This window comes from Silurus meridionalis, chromosome 26 (assembly GCF_014805685.1).
Source record: "Silurus meridionalis isolate SWU-2019-XX chromosome 26, ASM1480568v1, whole genome shotgun sequence".
Taxonomy (NCBI): Eukaryota; Metazoa; Chordata; class Actinopteri; order Siluriformes; family Siluridae; genus Silurus; species Silurus meridionalis.
The window spans coordinates 12,231,336-12,247,412 of NC_060909.1; positions in this window are offsets into that span (position 1 = coordinate 12,231,336).

The following is a 16,077-nucleotide window of genomic DNA, read 5'->3' on the forward strand; positions in this document are numbered from 1 at the left end:
TAAGTAGTAATTGTTGTATTAATCACTGATTTGTGAAAAAATGGCGTTTACCTGACTGCTCATATGCTATACGATAGAAGAAACACGGGATATGATATTTGAGGGTGAACAAAGGACAAACACTGAGCATCATTTTTTCCTGCTTCCCCGCTGATGCAATATCGCAATGCCACGTGACAAACGGAAGGAAGAGTGCGAGCGCATGTGCATATAGTCACTACGAAGTTGTTTCTGGTCAGACCTTCTATCATCCGATGCTCTCTCACTGTGCTTCTGACAATAATGAGCAAGGAGGAGAAGGAGGCCAGGCACTTGACCTGATTTCTCATAGATCAGTGACCGCTCGTCTGCCTCACGCATCCTCCAAGTGTGTGTAACATAAAATGACACTCGCCGGAAGCTGCCTTGCAGTGCCTCGTTCTACGTAACCACACATGACAAGCCGGGGCAGGAGTTGCTCCAAAGGGTAGAGGCTGGTATTTCATTAAAATAAATAAATAAATAAAAAAAATCTCCATCTCATCTGTTTTTATTTTCAAATTTCAAATTTCTCTCTCTCTCTCTCTCTCTCTCTCTCTCTCTCTTTCTCTCTCCCAGACAGACAAGCAAAGCCTTCTGGGAATCACCGAGCGCAAGATGATTGCCTTCTGTCGGTTTGTGTGAGCGTGCCACCAGCTCAAAGGTGAAATTACCCACGGCTCAATAGTGCGAAAGCGAACCTGCCTCCTCTCCCTGTGACGCTGGTGCCCTTTTCCGATGCGATGAATGAGCGTAGACGAACGAAATGCCGCTAGACGAGGATAAAAATCTCATGACTTTACTTGTCATTTCCTCCACTACTGTATTACTAAAATGGACATTTCTGACACGTCCGCATATGTTACAAATTTCACATGTTTATAAACATGTAAGACTCATGCATGTCATTGTACACATTTGTTTTTTTGTTCTTTTTCATATGTAGAGTGCATAGTCTTTCCAACTCATTTCTAACTAATTTGTCTCTGTGATTGAGTTATTAAATTCTGTCATGTTTATTGTTTACATGTTCATATAGTATAGTACATGTATGATTTTTTTATATATATATAGTCATTACATATTAGTTATATAATCTCTTTTCTGAAAAGAAATGATTCACAGTTTGACCCTTATAATAAAAAAAAGACACTCTTTGGTGTCAGAAGAGAGCGATTGGCTCCTATTTAATCTTTTATGATAGCAGAAAATGGAGCTGCCTTTAAAATAGTTTCTTATTAAAGTTAAAGGAGGACGCATTGACAGTGCTGAATTGGTTCATCATCTGATCAGCTAAATGGACAGCCGAAGGCCTGTAGAATGATTCAGATGATTCTCAGTGCTTCTATTATACACTACATCTTGGCAGCTTTGAGTTTATGAATTTTATTTAAAGGAAAAAAAAACCTTATAGTATATTGAGCTCTATTAGCTTTTCACTTTCAACTAAATATATTAAAATCTTTTCATCCATATCTCAGCATTTATTCGATAATTTTTGGTGGTCTAGTGGCTAAGGATCCTCCTCTCACTGCTGTGACCCAGGTCCAGTACTGATCCTAAATCTAGACAAAATGGGAGGAATTGCTTCGGGAAGGTCATCCAGCATAAACGTGACAAATCAAATATCTGGATCAATGATTCACTATGGTGACCTCTAAAGGGAGCAGTCGAAGGAAAACATGAACATTTGGCTTTTATTGGAAATGTCACATTTTTCTTAAGTAAATGAGAAGCAGACCTTAGCCTAGTCTTTTTCTTTGTCATACATGTTAAATTTTTTATATATTTACATTTAAAATATGTTTCAACAAATGATGACCTGGGAACATGGCACAGATTTTCTTTCTTTATGAATAATTTACAAGGCATCAGAAACATGAATTGAATTACACTAAATTTAATAAAACAATAAACTAATAATTGTAATGTTGACATCACATTCTCGATGGGATCATTAAACCAATCTGATTTCAGATTTTGCACAACTGTAATCATTTTTTACTTCGAATATAACAACATTCAACAACTCTGAAAGTGCTTCAAACAATGCTAAACACTCTGCTACAGATAAAAGTGTGAATACAACAATAAAGTGCAATATATATTGAAAGAAATGCCTTGGTGTAATAATCTACATTCAATCATCCAGTCAATACTTTGACAAATTCCTCCTTCAACATCTAACAGCTGGAAGGATTTGCAGCTACATTAATTGTGCAGTAATACACAGATTTGTTCACATCCCCAGGGTATATTCCTGACTAAACAAATTCACACAGCGACTTCTGATGGATAAAACTGTCAAAAGAAGTAATATCTGTCCCTAGTTCTTTCTCATGAGTGAACACTGGGCTGAGTTTATATTATTTATTTATTTATTTATTTATTTATTTATTTATTTATTTATTTATTTATTTTTAAAGATGTCTTCAGATCATGGACTGTCTGAGAATAAAACACATTACTGTCATGCAAATTGGATTTGAAAATCTCATTTCTCAATCCATAATTTTCTGATATCTCAGTGATGGACTAGATTTGGGGATTTAGGAGATAAATGTATTATAATTAGAAATAATTAGAACAAAATATTCCTTAGATACATTATTGTCTGTATTATGCCCATTTTAGATTCATTTTAATATGATGTTGTATGGTTGTTATTACAAATATATTAGATTAAAGATAAGTGAAAATAATTAAAAGCAGATTCTATAACCTCCAAGTTCATTATATTCCACATGAGTATTTTATTCTTTAAGGATTTTACATAACACTTTTAAAGCTTTTACAGATTAACAGGCTAAAGTAATCTTAATGTAAGACCTTAGATGTAGTGTAAAGTTGAGTTATGTTTTAAAATCTAATCATTATATAAAATATATGGTAAGAGAGTGTAATTGAGTTTTGGAACTTAAAAGAACTCTTCACCAACACATTTGGAGAGAGAAAACCTTTGTTGCAGGATTCCACTAAAAAAACAAACCAGGGAACCCATAATAGTAAGGTGAAAAAAAATATGTCAGTTTAGTTTTGACATTATTATGTGATAGAAGAGTATCTGCAAGAGTGATAGGAAAAGTTTATAGGACTGTGGTGAGACCTGTGATGTTGTATGGTTTAGAGACAGTGGCATTAAGAAATAAAAAATATATTTCTACAAGACAGGAGGTGGAGCTGGAGGTAGCAGAGCTGAAGATGAGCTTTTTGTTGGGAGCGAAGACGATGGACAGGATTAGAAATGAGTTTATTAGAGGGACAACGCATGTAGGATGTTTTGGAGACAAGGTGAGGGAGGCAAGATTGAGATGGTTTGGACATGTGCAGAGGAGAGTCATGGGGTATATCGGTAGGAGAATGTTGAGGATGGAGCCACCAGGAAGAACAAAAAGAGGAAGGCCAATTGCCCCTAATGCGAAAAGCTGAAAGAAGAGAAGCTGAAAAAAGAAAAAGAAAAAGTTTTGACATTATTATGATGTGAAAAAGATTTCTTTCTTTATTTATTTATTAAAAGTAAAATCCTCTACTGTATGGTTCCATCAGTGGAACAAGCCAAAGACCACTTAATGATACTTTAAGACAAAGAATTGAACTTTGGTTCAAATTATATTTCAATGTTGATAAGAAGTTTTCAAATATAGTTTAAGGTTCCAACTTAGACTAATCCTTCTTGAAATTTTTTTTTGAAAGCTGTGTTGTATGGTTGGCTTCCACAAAAATATTGTAAGTGTTCTATCACAGAACCAAGGTAAGGAACCCTTGAGGTAAGTCTTACAGGTGTTTTTTTTTTTTTTAATCAATTTAGGCTCTGAATTATTTTATATTAAGGGTTCAGATGCTGATTGAGAGATTTTCACAGATGTTTTAGGGTTCTTCAAATCTTAAATGGATTGTTTTTGGTATTACTTTGACAGGACACCTCCGGCTGTAGGGTTCCACCAGCAGGACAAGCCATTTAACAACATCCTTAGTGGTAATATGTCAAAAAAGAAAAAAACAAGAAGAAATGGGATTTCGGCTCAACAATAATATAATGCTGCAAACTTGTTAAAAAAAAACAACAACCATAAAGAGTCTATGAAGTTCATGCCACATAAAATTTGTTATTCTTAGTTGCATCTTTCGCTACAGCGTTTAAAGGGGACTCTGGAAGCAACATAAGCATAAGGACTGTGCACCAGGAGCTTTATAAAATAGGTTTTTATGATCAAGCAGCTGCACAAAAAGATTTGTACTTTCAATGGCAGGTGTAATCTGGAGTGGTTTAAAGTGCATGTACAACTCTTTATTTGCACAAATTTGTCTGCATTATTGACCTAAAAGTGTGGCCTTGTCCACAAATAACTTATCACTGGATATAAAACAGCTCTTAAACATACTAAAATACCTACAAGTAGATCTTCATGCCTTTGATACCGAGATAACAAGTTATTCAGATGTTTGTACAGCTCAATTTTTTGCTCAAGCATAGGCCTCAATTACACCTGATGAACAGTGATATCATCTTTTGACTATGCATTTACATTTGAAAAAAATCCTGCGCAATTACAACTCCATATTTGATGTGAATGTGTTAAGATGTGTTGCTGATGAATGATATACCTGCTACTGATATACAAATCAAAGCTAAAAGGTTCAAGCTTTTGTGGCCAGAGTGCTGGAATAGGCACACTATTCATATTCAGCCTGAATTTATCAATACATCAATGACTTTCAAGAAGAGTTTATAAATCCAAGGTCTTACAGACAAAAGGCAAAGAAAAAAAAGACACACAATAAGATTTTTTCTCTTCCTTTTCACCACTTTCTCTTTCTGTCTGCACTGTAGGTGATGATAATTAATCACACTACCATTAAGTGAATAGGGTGCAGGGGTAATAGATCAATTGACAACTAGATGATAAGAATGGATGAGGCAGATCACCTTGGGCACGGCTGCGGGGATGGATGAAGGCCAGAGGAGCCATGATCACTCTGCTTTCTTTGTGGGCGAAGAAAAGCAAAAAAATGTCTTAGGTGAAATAGAAAGTTGAAGGACTTTTTGATTTACAGAAATGTGAATTACTTATAGTATTCATGGTTTGGTTATTTTTGACCCTGTGCTTTAGGGCAATTAGCTTATAATGTAATTAAATAAAGATTGCTACACTAATAGTAGTTCACATACATAATTAAATAAATGGATGAATAAAGCCTTAGTGCTAGCACATATGCAAAAAAAAATATAATAATAATAGTAAAGAAAATATATATATATTCATAAAATAACAAAACGTACTGTGTGCAATAGTGTATATAATAATGAAGTGTATATAATAATAAAACAGATTTGCACATTATTATTATATGTTTTATATAGTTAGTATTATATAAAAACAACCCTGGTGGTCTAGTGGTTAGGATTCGGCGCTCTCACCGCCACGGCCCGGGTTCGATTCCCGGTCAGGAAACCAAACCTGAGCCATTAGGGTTGCACAAGCCAGTGCACTCTTAGTGCCGGTCCCAAGCTGGGATAAATGAGGAGGGTTGCGTTAGGAAGGGCATCCAGCGTAAAAACGTGCCAAATCGATCATGCGGATCATGAATACGGACGATCTGCTGTGGCGACCCCTAATGGGAGAAGCCGAAAGAAAGTTAGTATTATATAATAATTTGCAAATCTGTTTCTGTTTTATCACATCATAAATTAGTTTACTGTAATATCAACACAAACGTAAAGTGTGTCCTTGGATATTAAGAGGAATAGGAAAAGCAAAAAGCAGGCAGAAGTGATTACCCGCACTGTGAAGTTCTCAGAGTATTAACCTGACAATGACGACAAACCTGACAATGACGACAAACCTGACAATGACGACAAACCTGCCATCCTTTTTGTCAGATCCTTATTTCCATCAGATAATGCAAGTGTTTTACAAACACAATTTCCATTTGCTTGCTTTAAAATTAATTTTATTCATCCTGTCAAGTCACACACAAGTCACGAGTGGGACCAAATGCTTGCGGAGAATGTTAAGAACTGGCAAAGTTACACATTATTGTCTGCAGGATTTGAGCAGTAAATTGCATATGCGAGTCTCCAAACACTGCCAGTTAAAACGCAGATAAATAAGACAACACATTTCAATGACTCTTTTGAATCAGCGGCCTTCTGGCACCATTTAAAATGACAAAAAAAAATTGTATGTCTTAAATTTAGCCCACTTTTGCACATTTGCCTGAAACACTAAAACCTAATTAGCTCACTGTATTGGATTTGACAAAGCAGTACAGAATTTGAATCATGGGGAAGTGTGTAAAAAATGTTCTTTCTGCAAGATCAAAAACAAAGAAACCCACTAGCATTAATTTGGCTGTAATATAATAAAGAATAATCCAGTAGCTTGTGAAAGAATCCATTGTGAGTCAGTACAAGCTGAATAAATGGTGGATGAAAAAAAAAAAAAAGATACAATTACCTGAATCTGTTGCAAGATCGTACCCATTAACTTCAGTTGAGAGGAATGTGAATGTGATATCTGTCAAATCAATTGGGCAAAACCTACTTCAGGTTGCCAGATATCATGACTGAGTGGGCCTACTGAACACCACCCCAGGGGCTTTGTTCAGTATGGGACTTTATTGAGCAGAGATTCCAGTCAGCTGATTAGATTGAGTGTCAATATGATACATAAAACAGGAGCCAATAAATGTAAACTCATAGCAAATAACCAGTAAAATTGAGACTAATCAGCAGTCAGATACAGGTAGGAACTGTGTCTTTACAATACTATATATATATATATATATATATATATATATATATATATATATATATATATATATATATATATATATAAAGAATATTTTATGTTGAGTTTGGTTTCACGAATAATAAACCTAGATTTGCATAATGCATCCATATTTGTTCATGCCCATGTTTATTATTACTAGATTTAGAATATTAAAGTAGATTAAAAGTATTCATTTATGGTAAATTTAGGACAGATAAAAATATGCAATTAAGCAATTAAGTGATATATGTAAAATAAATATAAAATAAAATGTAATATAAAATTTATTTATATTTATTTAAAAAGGGGTTTGATTAAAAATGAACTAACATTTTTTTGTGCCAGAGAAGACTGAACATATGGTTGTTGTCAGGTATTATTTTGGAGAGTGTTAATGATCTGGATTTCAACAAAACAAACCTAAATAGATCAAACAGACCTATGCATGAACCATTACAAAATGCATGTACAAACATTTAGTGCAACACAACACAATGACAATGTGACAATGTAGCACTGACCAATATAGACCTGATTGTGAGACTGTGCAAATAAATTGTCTATATACTAATAAGTACTGTACATATAAATGTTTGATAATTCAGCAGGACTTATTTGTGCAATAAATGCAGTGAAGGTGTGTGTATAAATCTATCTTGTTGAAAATAAAGAAAGAAAAAAGAAAAACAGTCTGGCTGAGAGGGCTGTATGCTTCAGTCAGTCTAAAGGTCAAAACTTGTTTGGCTCTATAAAGTCATAAACTTTATATTAATCTTTTTAATCATTAAAAACAATAAGTGTGGGCTAAACTGCTAAAACAAACACGATTGGCTACATTAGAGCACAATATTATTGATTTACACTATATTATTTATTTAACACACCAAACTCTAAATCTAGCATGAATACATTAAGCACAGTTTGGCATCACTTTTGACTTCCTTTTGCTATTAATTTCTCTAATAGACAGTAGCTAGTTTTCCAAATGGCCAAGCAGCTGGTTTAATAATAATAATAATAATAATAATAATAATAATAATAATAATAATAATAATAATAATAATAATAATAAATCCTAAACTGCATTTAAAATTAAGCATTTTGTAAAAGCACTCAGTCTTTTTGAACCTTTTAAAGATTTTAACTTTATTAACAATTGCATTTCCCAAAGAGAGCTCCCACTAATTGTCACCGTGTTTTATCTCTTATTTCAATGGATTTGCTTGAGGCCAGCCTCTAAAGTCCAACAAGTGGTCACTCTGGGTCTCGTCGATCCATTTTGCAGTAAATGAGTCTAAAATACCCATTATCATTCAGGAGCATAAAGAAGCCATTTTAAGCTCATGGTTCCAGCACAATCTGGTGTAATGGAGACTTTCAGCAGTGCAGACTGAGACCTTGACATACACAACGCATAAACAAGACAGAAATCAGAGAAGCTGCATTGCGCTACAGTACGGTATAATCTGTTCATATTGCTGAGCATGCTTTTGTATAGGCACCCTACAATTACCAAAATATTGGCACAAATCATTGAAAACGTCCAGAAAGTCTGCTTAGAAAATAACCTGCACATTGATTTGTTTGTGCTTGTTTTTATTTTGATCTGATATTCATGTTTGACATCTATGACAAGAAACTGTTTCATGATTATACCAACATTATACTATAATATGATATATAATATACAGCTGTGGCCAAAAGTTTTGGAATGTCACAAATATAGTTAATGTCTGCTGCCTTAGTTTTTATGATGGCAATTTCCATACAATTCAGAATGTTATGAATAGTGATCCAATCAATTGCAAAGTCCCTCTTTGGCATGAAAATGTACTTGACCCCCCCCCAAAAAAAAAAAAAAAAGATTCCACTGCATTTCAGCCCGGCCACTAAAGGACCAGCTGACATCATGTCAGTGATGTCAGCACAGGAGAAAGTGTTAATGAGCACAAGGCTGAAGATCACTTTTTCATGCTAATTCAGTTAGAATAATACACTGAAAGCTTTAAAAGGAAGGTGGTGCTTGAAATCATTGTTCTTCCTCTGTTAAGCATGGATACCTGCAAGGAAACCCATGCAGTCATCATTGCTTTCCACAAAGAGGGATTCATAGGCAGGGCTGAAAAAAAGTCCTGTGTCATGCCAACAGTAAGGCATCCTGAGACCATTCATGTGTGGGTTTTTCTCAGCCAAGGGACTGGGGTCATTCACAATTTTGCTTAAGAACACAACAACGAATAAACAATGGAACAAATACACCCTTCGAAAGCAACTTCTCTTAATCATGCAAGAACAGTTTAGTGATGAGCAATGCGTTTTCACCACTATGGAGCACTTTACCAAAAGGCAAACGGATAAACTAAGTGGCTCAAAAAACAAAACATTTGGGTCCATGGACAGGAAACTCCCCAGACCTTAATTCCATTGAGAACTTCTGGTCAATTCTCAAGTGGCAGGTGGACAAACAAATTCTGCCAAAATATACACATGGATTATGAAAAAAAATCAATGGACTGGACTCATTGCTGGCCATATTAGAACTCTCCAGCGCTTTGTTTGTAACCATTTCTGAGTGTTTTTTTGGGGGGGAAGACCCATGACCTCTTAGAGACAAAGCTTTCTGATACTATGTTGCGCCCCAAAATACTTTGGTAATCAACAGATTTCTGTTTTAGAGAATCTTTGAACTGCCACCATGTTTTTTTCTTTGAAGGCCTCATTTATTTTTCTATAAACAGTGCCATGATGTCCTTTACCAAAAAGCTCTACATTTGTCTCATCTGTATGTTCTCATAGTATGTTCTCCCAGAAGGGTTGTGGCTTTGTCAAATCTAGTCTTGCTTTTTTGTGCCTTTGTGTCAGCAGTGGTGTCCTCCTGGGTTTCCTACCATAGCTTTCCTTTTCATTCAAATGTTGACGGATAGTGCGGTCAGACACTCTTGTACCCTGTGTCTGCAGATCAGCTTGAATTAGTTTGGAGGTTAACCAGGGTTGTTTATCCGCCATTCGAACAATCCTTTGTTGTCATTTTTTATTAATTTTGCTCTTCTGTCCACATCCAGAGAGGTTCGCTACAGTGCCATGGGCTGTAAAACTCTTGAGTATACTGCACACAGTGGACACAGCCACATTGAAATCTCTGGAGATGGACTTGTAGCATTAAGATTGTCCATGTTTTTCCACATTTCTTTTCTCTATTCAACAAAAAACTCTTTACACTTCTTTCTTTTCTCCATGATCAGTGTGACACACATCACGAAGGTTGAGTCAACTTTTCTCCATTTAAACTGGTTGCAAGTGTGATTGCTATATTGCCTACACCTGTTAATTGCCACAGTTGTGTTTAAATACAAATTACAGGAGCATCACATGCTTGAAAAGCAATTATTTCTTACAATTTTAACATAGTGGCAATAATTTTGTCCAGTCCATTTGTGAGTTCTGTGTGAACTATTTCTTCTCTTTTTCCTTTTGTGTTGTTGCAGTGCAAACAAAAGCAATAAGCACGTAAATATAAAAAAAATGTGCAATTGGAAAAATTTTCTGAGAAGTGTTGCATTTTTGGACAGAATTGCAAGCATGCCGATATTCTACGGGTCCTCTGGTCTCCCCACTCCATTCGGGGTCAGAGTTCACTCAACCCGGAGTGTGGCAGCCTCTAAGGCTTGGTCCACCCCTCTGTCCTTCGACTCATTTTGTGTTCATTTACACTAGTCAGGGACTGGTCAGTCTGGTGTTATTGGACTCTCATTCCCAAAGCGTTTGACGCAGCTCGAGATCCTGAAAGGGAACGTCTCTAGGTTACGTATGTAACCCTTGTTTCCTAAGGGAATGAAACACTGCGTCTCTAGCCACACCTCCAGTGCCCCTTTAGCGCTTCCTTCACGGTTTCAGAAGCTGAGGCAGTCTTCTCTCCAGGTGCGCATTATACTCCCAGGTCGTGACGTCACCCCACCAGTGTCGGCCTGTCTTCAATCTTGACTGATTAGACTCATTACTCAGAGCATGGACAATGCAGTCGCGTTCCCAAAGAGTTCTGACGCAGTGTCTCGTTCCCTCAGGGAACTAGGGTTACATATGTAACCTAAAGACGGTCCATTTCTGTAAATGAGGTGTTACTATAGAAACGATAACATATTAGAATAAAGGCATTAACATAAACCTGTGGTTTTCAGCTGCTTTTCTAGAAAGTTAATCAATGCTGCCTAACCTATTCAACAACAGAAAATGATTATTGCTTTAGCAGCATGGGGTTACAGTTACACAGCCAGAAGAACTGAAGCTTGTGTATCTTTAAGGGCAATAGTTTAGTGTAGCGTTTATAGTTTCCTTTTATTACATGCGTTCTTAAAATTCGGGGAAATCACTCTGGGTGGTAACTGTTGAAAGATCAGGTAGAGTTTAGAGGAGTGAGAGGGCCCCCAGCTGTTTTCTTTGTGAGATTGAAATTGCTTGGGACGCCACTTTGTCGCCCTGAAATTTCCGACTGTGACTTTAAGGCGGGTTTTAAAAAGCGCTGGCGTTTTAATCTAGCTGTAAGATCAATATGTCCGGCTGAAAACCAAGTAAACATAAATTGATTTTTTCCTCCCTCAACTCAACAGTGTCCCAGAATGAGAGAGAGATCACTTTTAAAATAGCTGCTTTCTATTTAATCCAAACTGCCACAGAGCTGTGATGTCCTCCAACAGGAAATGATGCGCTGATGCGATCCAAAGGCTCAAGTCATTTTTTAGCCTTTGCTTTCTCATGATTTAGGCCGTGTTTGCAGGATTACATCTCGCCCCCTTTCCTTTTCCCTGTGAGTCTCAGCGGAGACAATTAAATTGTGACAGCTCTTCATTTAACAAGAGCTGTTTTACCTTGTAGGGACGAACACATGGCAGTCTAATTATCGGAGAACGGCACAAGGCTTCCTTGCCGCTTTAGTGCTGTTCTCCGATGTGGCCTGACGCATTTGACAGCCAAAGAACAGCGGGACCGAAATTACCAGGATTAATGCTTCAACTGATGAACTTCTCAAATGGGCCTGTGATGATGGGAAGATCCTACTGGGGAACTCTGATTGGTCTTACGCAAAAATGCAATCTCTTCACTCTCTGAGCTCTTACTCAGTCTCAAACCCCCGATGATCACCGTCTGTCACAGAGAACACGCTTGATTGCACTTGAGCAACATACACTAGAAGACTGAAAGAATGATATGGATGATGGAGCTGAGGTAAACTTCTCAAAGGAATAGATATTAATCATCTTCCAGTGTCGGGTTGGGAAGGGGGTGGATTTGATGTCACATTATCTTAGGAAAGCTAGACTGAAAAGTACATGAAGGTCAAAATGTGTCAAAAGTTTTACTCTGCAAACTCAGACCAGTCATGAAAAAGAAATAATGGCACCTTAAAAGGTAACACTTAACTTTTAGTAACACTGTTTTAAAATGAAATAACTCACAAACAGGTATAGACACTTGATACTGTGGAGACTGTGGAATGAATTCAAAATAAACAATCACAATAAGTAGCTCATTTTACAAATTAAAAAATAAGCCTGTTGGTTCTGCATGAAGTGTAGAACCAAGGAAAGATGCAGACCATACCCTTAAGCTACTTGACTCACAGTAAACAGAGCTGTTAAAATTTGGATTCTGTTTGGTCAATAGCTTTTTATTTTCTATATTGTATTTTAAGTCTTATGTAAAAAAAAAGAAAGGTTATCAATAAGTGGATGGTAATTATTTGTAAAATAATGTATTTGCACATTTTTTATCCCAATCTCAATAAATATTGCCAGATAGATGAACTTTATTAATTTGGCATTCCTATCTGATGTCATCAGTGGGTCACAAAATGGCTTCTATTTATGTTTTTTATTTTATTTTTTTTACTTGTATTCTGTATTATTTTAGACTTTATCTCCCAGAGCATTTATACTGGACTAAGTTTAAAATCTCAAAAATAAAATGATAAAAAAATCCACAAATGCCAGAGGAGTGCTGGCCTTAATGTTCCTCTTCGACAAAGACCGGGTTGGAACAATAAATAAATCGTTTTCCAACAACGTGTCGGATCTGACCTTTGGGAAGTGTCAACACTTTTCAGCCAAAGCAGGAACACAAACAGCTCACGGCAGCGTTCTGCGTGATTTTCAAACCGGGAAGCTGCAAACACAACAAGAATGAAAGAGAGAGAGAGAGAGAGAGAGAGAGAGAGAGAGAGAGAGAGAGAGAGAGAGAGAGAGAGAGAGAGAGAGAGATGGAGAACAGGTAGAAAATATGAGAGGTTAGGGAAAAAAAATCTGCACTGATGAAGTTAGGGCATGTGGCAGAGATGTGGGTTGACGCTGAGCTGCATGTGAATGAATAGACGTGATTACCTGTCCTAAAAGCTTGAAGGAATAGAAAGCATGGAGGAATTCTTCATCAGTTAATCAAAACTTGAGCTAAAAAAGGGCAAATCATCATACACTATTTGTTGCCCTTGTGCAATTATCTGCTTTTACTGAAAAAAAGGGTGATGCTATCGGTAAAACTACTAGCGTACATTTTTCACACTTCCCACACGAGCATGTGAAGGCAAAAAACTCACTCGAAATAATTATATAAAAGCGGTTGCAGTTGATTACTCAAAGCCGGAATGACCTCGGGTTGATTTCTGAGACATTTTCTCAAAAGACGAATTGCAAATGAAATCATAGAACCGGTGCCGTAATGAAGGTTAACTGGAGTGCACAATCTAATAGACTGGTGCCCCCTCAACCCCTCACTTAAGATATCGAATACAGGAAATAGAACATTGTTCAATGTCACAGCTCAAGCAAGGCCTGAAAATCCCATGTACTTCATATTAGAAATGCAAATACTCTGCCAACGTCCTGATTTTCCTCTATATTAACGATTCAATGAATAATAATGATGCTTCCTGAAGATTGGGCTGTTTGGGACGATTAAAGACATTTAAAGGAACTTTAGTTTCAATTCAGCTCTGCATCGGGTCTGAGAAGTTCATTAGACAAAAAAATAAAACATGACGCACCTTTATTTTTACCACCCTGAACTGGATTGTTTTCTTATAACATCAAGTCTTTGAGTGTTTTATTTCTCGTACACTACATCAATTAGGAAACAGTTGCCATTTATTTTTTTTATCCTGAAAGAATGACAATAAAGGTCTTTTCTCTCTGTATAAAGTTACATTTAACATCCGCAACATTCACCAAACAAGTTAGTTCTTATTACTTACGGTATAGCAGCTCTAAACTGTCTTTCCACTCTATTTTTTCTATTCAAGCTACTAAGGCTAAAAACAAAGTTTCAAAGTTAAATTCAATTCATTTTGATTTGTATAGCACTTTTTACAATGTAAAAACATTGTCTCAAATCAGCTTTACAATGATAATGTGGTGATAAAAATGAATAAGATGTTATTTATAAGTGTAAGTTTGTCCCTGATGAGCAAGCCAGTGGCGACTGTGGCAAGTAAAAAAACTCCCCGAGATGGCATACCTTGAGAGGACCAGACTCAAGAGGGAACCCATCCTCATCTGGGTTTCACCAAATGTTTATTTATTACAGATAAACAATGTTGCAGGGTGGTGATTAGAAGCAAACTGTAGTCCTGAGTCAGTGTAGCAGACTGCTGACATTAACTACAGTCCAAATTCATCCTCAAAGCTCCCGTTCTTACCCTAGAATTTAATGGAACCACCCAAGGCATTGATAAGAAACCGTCCCCAGCTGCACAGAGTGGCCTCCAATTGAAGAGGACACTATCCCGAGGAAGGACTGGATGAAAAAGTTTGTTGTTTTTTTGTCTTTAGTTGAGTGTAATTGGTGTGTTCTCACCAGCACAAGCAACCTCACCAACCAGAACAATCCATGAAGCTTTTATTCAAATGGCTTGAACAGAAACACTATAAAAGGATTGCATAAAGATTTGAAACAGAGCTGTTTAATAACACTGTGCTTTTTATATTAGAATGGGAGTTGAATCATTTTTGAAAGAGATGAAGCTTTAATTGAAGCTCATTGAAAGTGTAACGTTCTTCCATTACAATACCCTACTGATTGTTGTTCTAGCTTATATTAGGTTTGGGTTTGATAGATGATGTTGTGCTGCTGTCAGTCATTTAAAATATTGCTATTAAAAAAATAGATTCAAGTGTTTGCTTATTCTTCAACTTTTTCTCTTTTGTATTCTTCCGGGAACTTGCAAAAAGACAAGAAAAGAAAAGAAAAAAAATCTTTTATGAATAAACAGAACATTGTTTTAGCTGATTGCATCCTAATGAGGACCCGAGAGCAGTAATGTTTACTTACGGTAATTCAGTAATATATGAACATGATAAGCATATTTGACAGCTGCAACTCCCTTTTCCCTTTTGTAATCACAGTAAAAGGTCTCGGGTTAGAGCGCGGCTGGACTCCCTGCATCGCACTTAAGAGACTTTTAGAGTTTTTATGCTGATTATGCTTCCTCCTGCCATCCCTTGTCAGTCAGGTCTGAAAGCTTGCGAGCATTTACCGGTGCAATCAATACACGGCCACACACGCTCACGATTCAGGTGTGGTTAAGATGATATTAAAGTATATTGAGGCTGGGAGGTTTGACCTGTCATGGGAAAACACTTTCATTTAGCAAATAGCTTGAGGGTGAGTCACAAAACATTTTTCAGGTAATCAAGAAAACTCCAAATAAATCAGCAAAGATTGACATCTGTAGTGGCAAGTTCAAAATATAAATTCTGTTTCTAATTACTATAGAAGTTCGAAACTTAGTTGATGGCTATGATTCTATTTAACAACCAAATTAAACATTCTTTGATAAAAATGGTAAAATCTCAATTACGATTTTTAAAAAGGTAAATAAAAGCAGTTTAATTTTAATGTACTTATTCTAATATGTTCTATCATTTCTATAGTAACTAAGTACATAGAACACTCCATATGAATGCATTCAAAATGTGTGTAATCACTTATATGGTTAAATTTTCATTAACACTGTATGGATTAAGTCTCCAGTGTCAGTGATTTGTAACAGTCAGAACACTTTAATGATTACAGGAAGGTAGCAGTTTTGTAAATGCTAAATGGGATGAAATGTGTAATGTTTTTTTTTAATAATAAAACATTGCTCTGTAATAATAAGGATAAAACAACTCTTATAGGTCACTGATACCATGCCATTAGGTCCCATGCTGTCCCTCTTACCAGGTCTAGATAGAACCTGAAAACAGTTAGGATTCCCTATCTGAGATAATTTGAAAGTTTTTTTTAGTTCAAAGTAACTAGT